Genomic DNA, 8,623 nt, shown 5'->3' on the forward strand with positions numbered 1-8,623 from the left:
AATAATGCAGCACATGTCATGAGGGTCATGCTAATGGAGAGTAAGATGATGGTGACGTGGTGAGTCCAGAGTAAGTGTACAAACACTACTGCTGTGCACCCTCGAGTAAAGTTATGGTGTGATATAGATAAACAAATTATTATTTATTGTATTTATGAAATGTTATATTTTAAGCTGACCACAATTACAGCGTAGTTGTTTTTCTTTTTTATAAACACAAAGATTTAGAAGAACAGATTTATTTTTTTTACTGAAGAAAGTTGATTTTTATAGTATTTTTCCTCCAAAGGGATTATTATAAGGATAATTCACCTAAATTACTAGTTGCCCAATTGCATTATATATTTATAATAAAAATAATAATGCATTTAATTTATATAGCGCTTTTCATAATACTCAATGTCACTTTACACAACATTTAAAATACCCTAAAAGATACGCAATAAAACAAATAAAATAGAACAAATAAAATGAATAAGATAACAAAATAAATAATAAAAAAACAAGAACATAGAAAACAGTCATACATTAAAATCAGTTCTGAAGAGGTGGGTTTTGATTTGTAATTTGAATGTGGAGAGGTCAGTGCAGTGTCTGATGAGTTTGGGGTGATAGTTCCAGAGGGAGGGGCAGCTATGAGAAGGCTCTGTCACCCTGTGTCTGGTGCTTGGTCCTCTGGGGGAGGACAGGAGGTTGGCATATGAGAAGCGAAGCTGACGAGATGGAGTGTGATGGTGGAGCAGGTCTGTGAGATAGGAAAGTTCCTGATTATGGAGGGATTTGTGGGTGAGGAGAAGGATTTGTATTGAATCTGTTGTGGGATGGGGAGCCAACGGAGATTCTGGAGAACAGGGGTGATGTGATCGCAGGAGCGGGTGATCAGATGGGTAGCAGAGTTCTGGATGTATTGGAGTTTATTGAGGATTTTGGATGTTGTGCCATTGTTAGCGTGTACAATTATTGGAAGCCTGGTGTAGCCTCCAGAAGAATTCTGTTCGACAACTTCTCTCGTTCTCGTAATTTATTTCCTTAATCACAGGTAAAGTACCAAGCTCTGCAGTTGCAAAATCAGGGAGTCGTCCAGTCAACGCGCAAGTTGACCGTCTAAAACAAAACCCCGAATAGCCGGAAGTTCGGCTCTTTAATACACGGTTTTAAGTCACCAACATATCAGAAGCAAAGTAACATTTAATTGACTCTAATCTGTCAAGAGGAGGACAATCCCATGTTCTCATCTTTTCTAACAGAAAGGGACGTGCAACGTCCAGTTTGCTTCTGTAACCTGTCAACATACTGATAAACAGGTGTGTGTATTAAGAAATGCAGGCGTATGACTAAAGTTCCCTTGAGAACCGGACATTTCTAGACACGAATACAGCTGCATCTGCACATTGGTTGCTGACTTTGCTAACCTAACCTGAACTTCACTAGACATGAATATGAAAAGCATCTACAGAAATTTTAGATTTATATTTTGAATCCCTCTCTTTACATAATTAATTATGTAACCTACACAATAATATAAAGCAAATGATGGAAATCTCTAACAACAAGATGAACTATATCAGTAAAATACAATGGGCTATATCAGTTATGACCAACTATATATGTTATTTATTTAACAGAGTTGAAATCTCTAACAACAAGACTATATTAGTTGTAACTATGTGTGTGTGTGTGTTACTTATCAGAGTGGAAATCTTTAACACCTTTGAAACTGTTATACACATTATACTTGTTATAATGTAAAAAGCTAAGCTAAAAACCACCTAAACCCAGGAACTTATATTACGAGAGAACCATTGTCACTACGTATTTGTAACCCTCACTCACTGGATAACTTTCTAAGCACATAATATAGCACAATCTAAACAGTATAAAATCACCTTGTCACACGCCTTCTATGTGTGTGTCTATATGGGATATGGTCAACCATTAGCTTGTTATATGTACAGGAAGGGTTGGTCTAAGTCGGTCTCTTCTTCGGATCCATCTATATCGAATGAGGTGGGAACAAGCAATGATTACAACAATTTAAACTAATCTATTCAATCACACAGTTATGTTATTAACAATCATAGGAACCAATTGTTGATTTAGTTGATTTTCTACCTGTACACATTTGATTGGATTATTTATTCTTTATTAGACCGTATCTAGAAAAAAACTGTAATAACATGAATTATGGACTTTATTACACATAAGAATCACTTTTATATCCCTCCCCCATTATTCATGGGAGGAAAACCATCAGCATAGTGTAACTTACAATGAGTTTGGAAAAACAGATTAAACAACAGAGCGATGTCTAAACAACCCTTCTTTTTATATTCCCTTAATCAACAACTAATTTGAATACTTTGATACTCATATTATTTTATGTTTTCCTCAAAATTTTAAATCCTAGAGATATAAGATGTTCTAAACATTTCTATTTTCTGCTCTTAAGTGTTACTTTTATTTTCTTTGATGACAACTCTAAATATTAATGACCCGTTAATTAATTATAATCTGCATTGGACAGTTAAAAGTATTTAAATTTAATCTAAATCCCGTCCCCTCTTTTATCACTGTGCTATTTTGCTGTCTTTCAGAGTGACATTATTCAACTAACTATACCAGGGGTGTCAAACATACGGCCCTCGGGCTGGATTTGGCCCGCCAGGGGGTCCAGTCCGGCCCACCAGGGTGTCCAGTCCAACAGAAGAAGAACTATATATATATATATATATATATATATATATATATATATATATATATATATATATATATATATTGGACTAAAATTAGCAGAGGTGGGATTCCAACCTCTGATCCGCTGCTTATAAGACAGACATGCAAACCATTGATCCACAGTTGCAATTGATGTGAGCACTGATATTAATGTGTTGGAAGTCGTTAAACATGGATCACGTCATGAAAGTGGCGTCACAAACGTGTCACAAAGCGAGGGAATCTTCAGAGGAGAGCCCAGGCAGATAAACAGAGGGCTTATGTCTGAATTTTTGGTCTTTATGTTTCGAGTTAATTGTTGAAAGACCTTAAAATAGACTTTATCATCTAAACCTTCAACAATGATTTAAACATAAAGAAACATTGTCGTGAACGTGCATGAACGTGTGAAAGTGACACATGTAAAAGAGCTTTACAACTGACTCTTGCTCAGCCGAAAAGTACAACTGAAAGCTCTCGTCATCCAGACACAACTCCCGGATAGGTATTCGCTGTACTCTCTTCAAACAAAAAAAAAAAAAAAGCCCGGTGCGTTTTCGTCAAGGAGTGTTTTAAGCGGCTGCGCTTTAAGACGTCGCGTCCTCCTGTGTGATTGACCCCCCAGTCCCTCACCTCAGAATCTACCTCCTCATTAACGGAAGCGTTAACTAATAACTTTCCACCAGAGTGTTACCAAGCTGGCTAACGTCGCATTCTCTCCTGCTGTGTTCAATGACTCAATTCATCAAGCTATAGCTAACGTTAGCTAAGTCTATGTCAACAGAGCTCCTGGGTAACTTAACTTAGATATACCATCAAATATTATATTACCATGCATTCACGCTCCCTTCTGGCACGCACATCTGTTCGCAGTTCACTGAATATAAACACCCCCCCCCCCCTAAAAACAAAAACCTCATCGAATGTACACGATTCACGTAGGTCACCTATTTTGGTTTCAAAACTGCAAATTTTGCCGAAAGGTAAGGGATTTTCATGCCTGGGAAAAACATCAACATCATCAACAGAAGATATTTCTAAAGGCACACCTAAATAAGCTTTGCATTACTAAATTGGTTTGTATAGGTCGCGTCATCCTTTGTAGGCCTGAAGCCAGAGAGCAGAGTCAGCGTTTGCACCCAGTCATGACCTCACTCCATTCCTTCATTCCAAGGAAACACGCAGAAACTCCCCTTCGAACAACTCAGACTGTCTGCAAGACAGAGACAGAAACATCGGCAATATCGTTGTCCAACAAATATACATCGATACACAAACCCTGTATCTCTAATCTATTTGATGATTGCTACATTCAGGACAGCAATCATCAAATGTACAAGCCAATAGCGTTGTTAGGGTTCTTTACCTTTGATAGTTAACATGACTTATGGTCTTTTCAAAAAAACCTTAATTCAATTCAAATATATCTCATGTGAGGTTTTAGGGGGTTTGACTAGTTTGTAATGTGTGTGTGTGCCGCATACACAAGTTTGTCACAATCCAAATCAGAATTTGCTCACCTTACATGGAGGCGTTTGTGCGTCAAAAGGTTCTTCTCTCGGGTCCACCCCGTCGCCCCCCCACTCCTCTCAGCTGGATCCTCCCACCAGCATTGATGTCATTCCATGGAGCCAGCGGGCAGTCCCTTATCCAATGCTCGGTTCTGCCGCACATGTAAAAAGTCTGTGGTTCGTGTGTCAAAGTCTTTCCCCATCTGTACGAGTCTTTGGGCCCAATTTTCTCTTTGGCCGCCTCTGTCCTCTTGGCAGCTTTCTCTCTGTCCATGTCTTTAGTAGTCTTGTTGTCTATCAGCCCCGCCGGATGCCATGCCCTCATCATACATTGTCTGCTGGGCATCCTCGAGTTTGCGATAACTAGACTTGGTTTTCTCTCCCTCTTTCGGCTGGTGGTTGGATGGATGGTTTTGAGGAGGATTTAGATTTGTAATTTGTAATAAAGTCTAAATCAGAATCCACACGACCATGTACCTCGGACAAAGAAAGATACAGTTTAGCAGTGCATTGTTTTCCCCAATCATTTCTAATGTCAGTATTTTATTTTTAAACTCATTCTGTAATCTTTTCCTCACTCTACTCTCTGCTTCCACTCTCCACCTTCCATACCCCCTCCAGTCCGCTTTAAACGGGTCAGATTTCTTCTTTTCTCTTTCTGACTTCCCTTCATATTCTAATGTTTTTCTCTGCTCTCTCTGCTCCAAACACACTCTGAGTAAAGCTGCCCCTTTCAGGGAACCCGTCTACCTCCTCACCTCCAGATTTATATCTAATCTTATTTTAATAATAACCTCCAACGGTAGCTATTTAAACAGGGCACGTGTCCATGTCCGGATTTCAAGCCCTTCGTAAAACACAAACCAACCCGTCCGCAATGATTACTTCTATTTAACAGTTTATTTTATATTTTAACCACTCGTATCCTTGGAAGCCACGAGAAAGGATGCAATACCCAATGCCAGTGAACTCGAAAGAGAACCTTCTACTGCAACATACAGTTGCAGCGCTTGATCGCTGGGGCTTATAAACATAGATTCACCAATATTGTTTTATTTCTCTGTGCTTCGTTTTACCCTTGACTATAATTTTCCGTTTATTCCCCTCAAATACCCCACAGATATGTAGTATGGACGAACATCTTGAGCCGATGAATTCTCAGTTTCCTGATACACTTGGACTTCAGGGATCGTGAAAACCACCTCCCGTGCTTTCCCACACAGCGTATGAAAAACAACAAATCTCTCCCTGTGTCATTTTACCTCGCCTATTTCAGCGGCATCGCACCATGTGGTAAACTGACCGTACACGGGGAACCCGTCACTACGTGCCTTGAATATAGTGGTCAGTTGCCAAAGGTATCGTACCTACGGACACCAGTCAACGTAGAACATTGCACATGGACTTTCTGAACTCGAGTCGACTTACAGCAGCTCCAAAGAGCGTACCTCCGTCCTATTTAACCTCTCTCTATATTTTTTTTTTACCTGGGATCCCTCCCTGCAGACATTTGTTCACTTTCCCTTTAAAAAAAAAATGGAAACCTGTGCTCTGTACTTTACATGTGATCAGGAACCGTTTTAGAACAATTTCTAAACTATGGCCAGAGGCATATTATGTCTTTGACAACAAAATTTAGTTTATCCAATCACTGACATTCTATTCAACTGAACAAAAGGTTGTCTGTTTACCTGTTCTTTATGAGGCGCCTCTGGTTATCACCTGCAAACAGCCGCCAGTCCTCGGCTGGAGTCCGGGAAACGGACTTCAACAGTTGTATTTATCTTTCCTTGACCAGGTCAACCAACTAACGTCGGGGTCACCAAATTGTTAGCGTGTACAATTATTGGAAGCATGGAGTAGGTAGCCTCTACAAGAATACCAGGTCAACCAACTAATGTCGGGGTCACCAAATTGTTAGTTACAACAACTTCCCGCGCTTCCTTGACCAGGTCAACCCAGATCAACCAACTAACAAGAATGTAACATGGAAATACAGGAAATCTAACCTCTGCCAGATGGAGCAGCAGGGGTCGAAATAATGGAAAAGTCTCCAAAAGCAGGTCACATTTAACTGATTGGAGTGTGACGACCAGTCAGACATCTAAATCATATTATCTGATTAAATTCATATTTATTTAAACTATGTGAAATTCTGAGTGGGGTAGAAATACTGTGGCCATCAGCACCCACATATTGGCTGTCCGTTCCTGGTTCTTTCATTTTGTGGGCAGCACAAACAACTCTCTTATAACATTAAGAAAAGAACAAAATTGCACCCATAAATACACGCAAACAAATTAATGTTAAAAATGTGTACTTACGTTTGGTAGTAGGACCACGCCATGAATATAGACTTCCCTTTGGTAGCAGGACCACGCCATGAATATAGACTTCCCTCTCATCCGCAACATTTTTCTAGGGGATACTAAGGCGTTCCCATGTCAGCTTGGAGACATAATCCCTCCAGCGTGTTCCGGGTCTTCAAAACCACATAAATAATGTCCTAGCAAAATTTCCTAAAGCATTTGCAATATTTTATTAAAATCTAAAAATCTCAGAACTCACTATATCAGGGGTGTCAAACTCATTTTTGCCCCAGGCCACATCAGCTTTATGGTCGCCCTCAAAGGACCAGTTGTAACTGTAATACTGTATAAATACCGAACATATTGTTAAATAACTGTATTTGTATTTGATTAATGTTTATTAAAGTGTGAAAATATTATACATAATATATAAAAAATATTTTAAAAATATAAAATATATGTAAGCTAATTCCTCTGTTACTATGACATAAATCTATTTAATTTCCGGCTTAGAAACCCATATTACTCATTCAAAGATCAAACTTAAACCAGAAGAAAATAACAAAGACAAAGATTAAATGCACATTATTACATTAACTTTGTTCAACGCTTTTCTTGTCACAGTTGAGAATTGTGGTCCAACAAATTCAACTGATCTGGCTGCAGGACCCACTATCACCCATAAATGACCCGCCAAGATCCAAAGAGAGGAACATTTACAACGTCTCAATTGATTTAATGAAAAGATGGTGCCGTTTGAACCTGAGATAGTAAAGGATATCACAGTATGCCAAACTCAGAAATATTCCCTTTTACATTAAAAACTCCAAAGTGCACCTTAAGGAAGGTAATACACAACACAATTTTATAACTTAAGCCATTTTAGCATAACATTAAAAAAAGAGGTTGGGAACGAAGCAAACTATCACAAATGGTCTGGTGTGTAAACTCACTTAAGTAAAGTGCGTTGTGATTGCAGCATTGAGGAGTGTGAATATTCAGTTTATTTTCTATAGAGTTAAAGCACATTACATGAATATGACAGAAATTAAATACACCGGTCTTCTTTGGGGAGTTCACCGTGGAAGGTGCACTCTCCACTGATCATACCAGCGTTTCTTCCCATGAATCAATCGGGCAGAAACCAAGACACTGGCGGACTCTTCTGATTCCGTGAAGTTGGTCCGCCTTCTATGTCGGTCGGTGCTGAAAAGACGTTTTGCATGCTCTGACATCTAACTTGTGGATTTTGTTAATTTGATCAAATCAAGAGAGGAGGCGTCTGGCAACTTGACAAAGCACAGATTCTTGATTGTTCTGTTATTATGGATTTTAGAAAATGCACTAATAGTAAGCAAGCTTCAGGTTTTAATACTCCTGTTGATTTTAAATCAAGTGCAGGCCTAGGTTTTATCCATTTGAAAGTACACTGCTTGATTGCTAAACTGGATATAATTCGTATTTGGGCACGCTCAACTGATGAAGATGTTATTGTTATCTCTGAATCATGGTTAAGTAAACATGTTATGGACAAGGTTGTTAATATTGATGGGTATACTGTATATTACTATTTTTTATAAAAAGTAAGTTTTATGTAAAGGTGCTCCTCGAAATCAGTGAGCAAAAAATTTCAATTTTTGGCTCTTGATCTTGAGGGAACTAAAATGCTTCATATTACTGTTGTTGGTTGTGAGAGGACACCATCGGCAGTCAGTGACACTCTTCCCTCTTTAATGCACCTCATATCAGGATTACATTTTAATGAAATTGTTTTGATTGGATGACGTAACTTGGAACTGGTTAAAACCAGTGTCTGATTATTTTAGGGCACAATGTGATTCATTTTTAATCGATCTTATTCTATCTAATGTTCCCCATAAATATTCTCCTGCCATTATTTTTGCAAAGGACATTAGTGATCATTGCGTTATTGCCACAGTTAGATGTACAAAAATTCCGAAAAAAAACTAAGCACTAAGGGCGCTCTGTATGGGGTAATTCAATTCAGTTCATTTTGTATAGCCCAAAATCACAAATAGGGCTTTACAATCTGTACACATAACATTCCTGTCCCTTGACCTCACATCGGAT

At 38.6% G+C, this 8,623-nt stretch overlaps 1 protein-coding gene across 1 annotated transcript in view; it reads left to right on the forward strand.

Annotated features, from left to right (window-relative positions):
- Positions 1-8,623, forward strand: part of LOC137802295 (sickle tail protein-like) — a 131,299-nt gene that overhangs the window by 3,594 nt on the left and 119,082 nt on the right. The window lies entirely within an intron of this gene.

This window comes from Clinocottus analis, unplaced genomic scaffold, assembly GCF_023055335.1.
Source record: "Clinocottus analis isolate CAN_PGR_092001 unplaced genomic scaffold, fCliAna1.0.p SCAF_11, whole genome shotgun sequence".
NCBI classification, from domain to species: Eukaryota; Metazoa; Chordata; class Actinopteri; order Perciformes; family Cottidae; genus Clinocottus; species Clinocottus analis.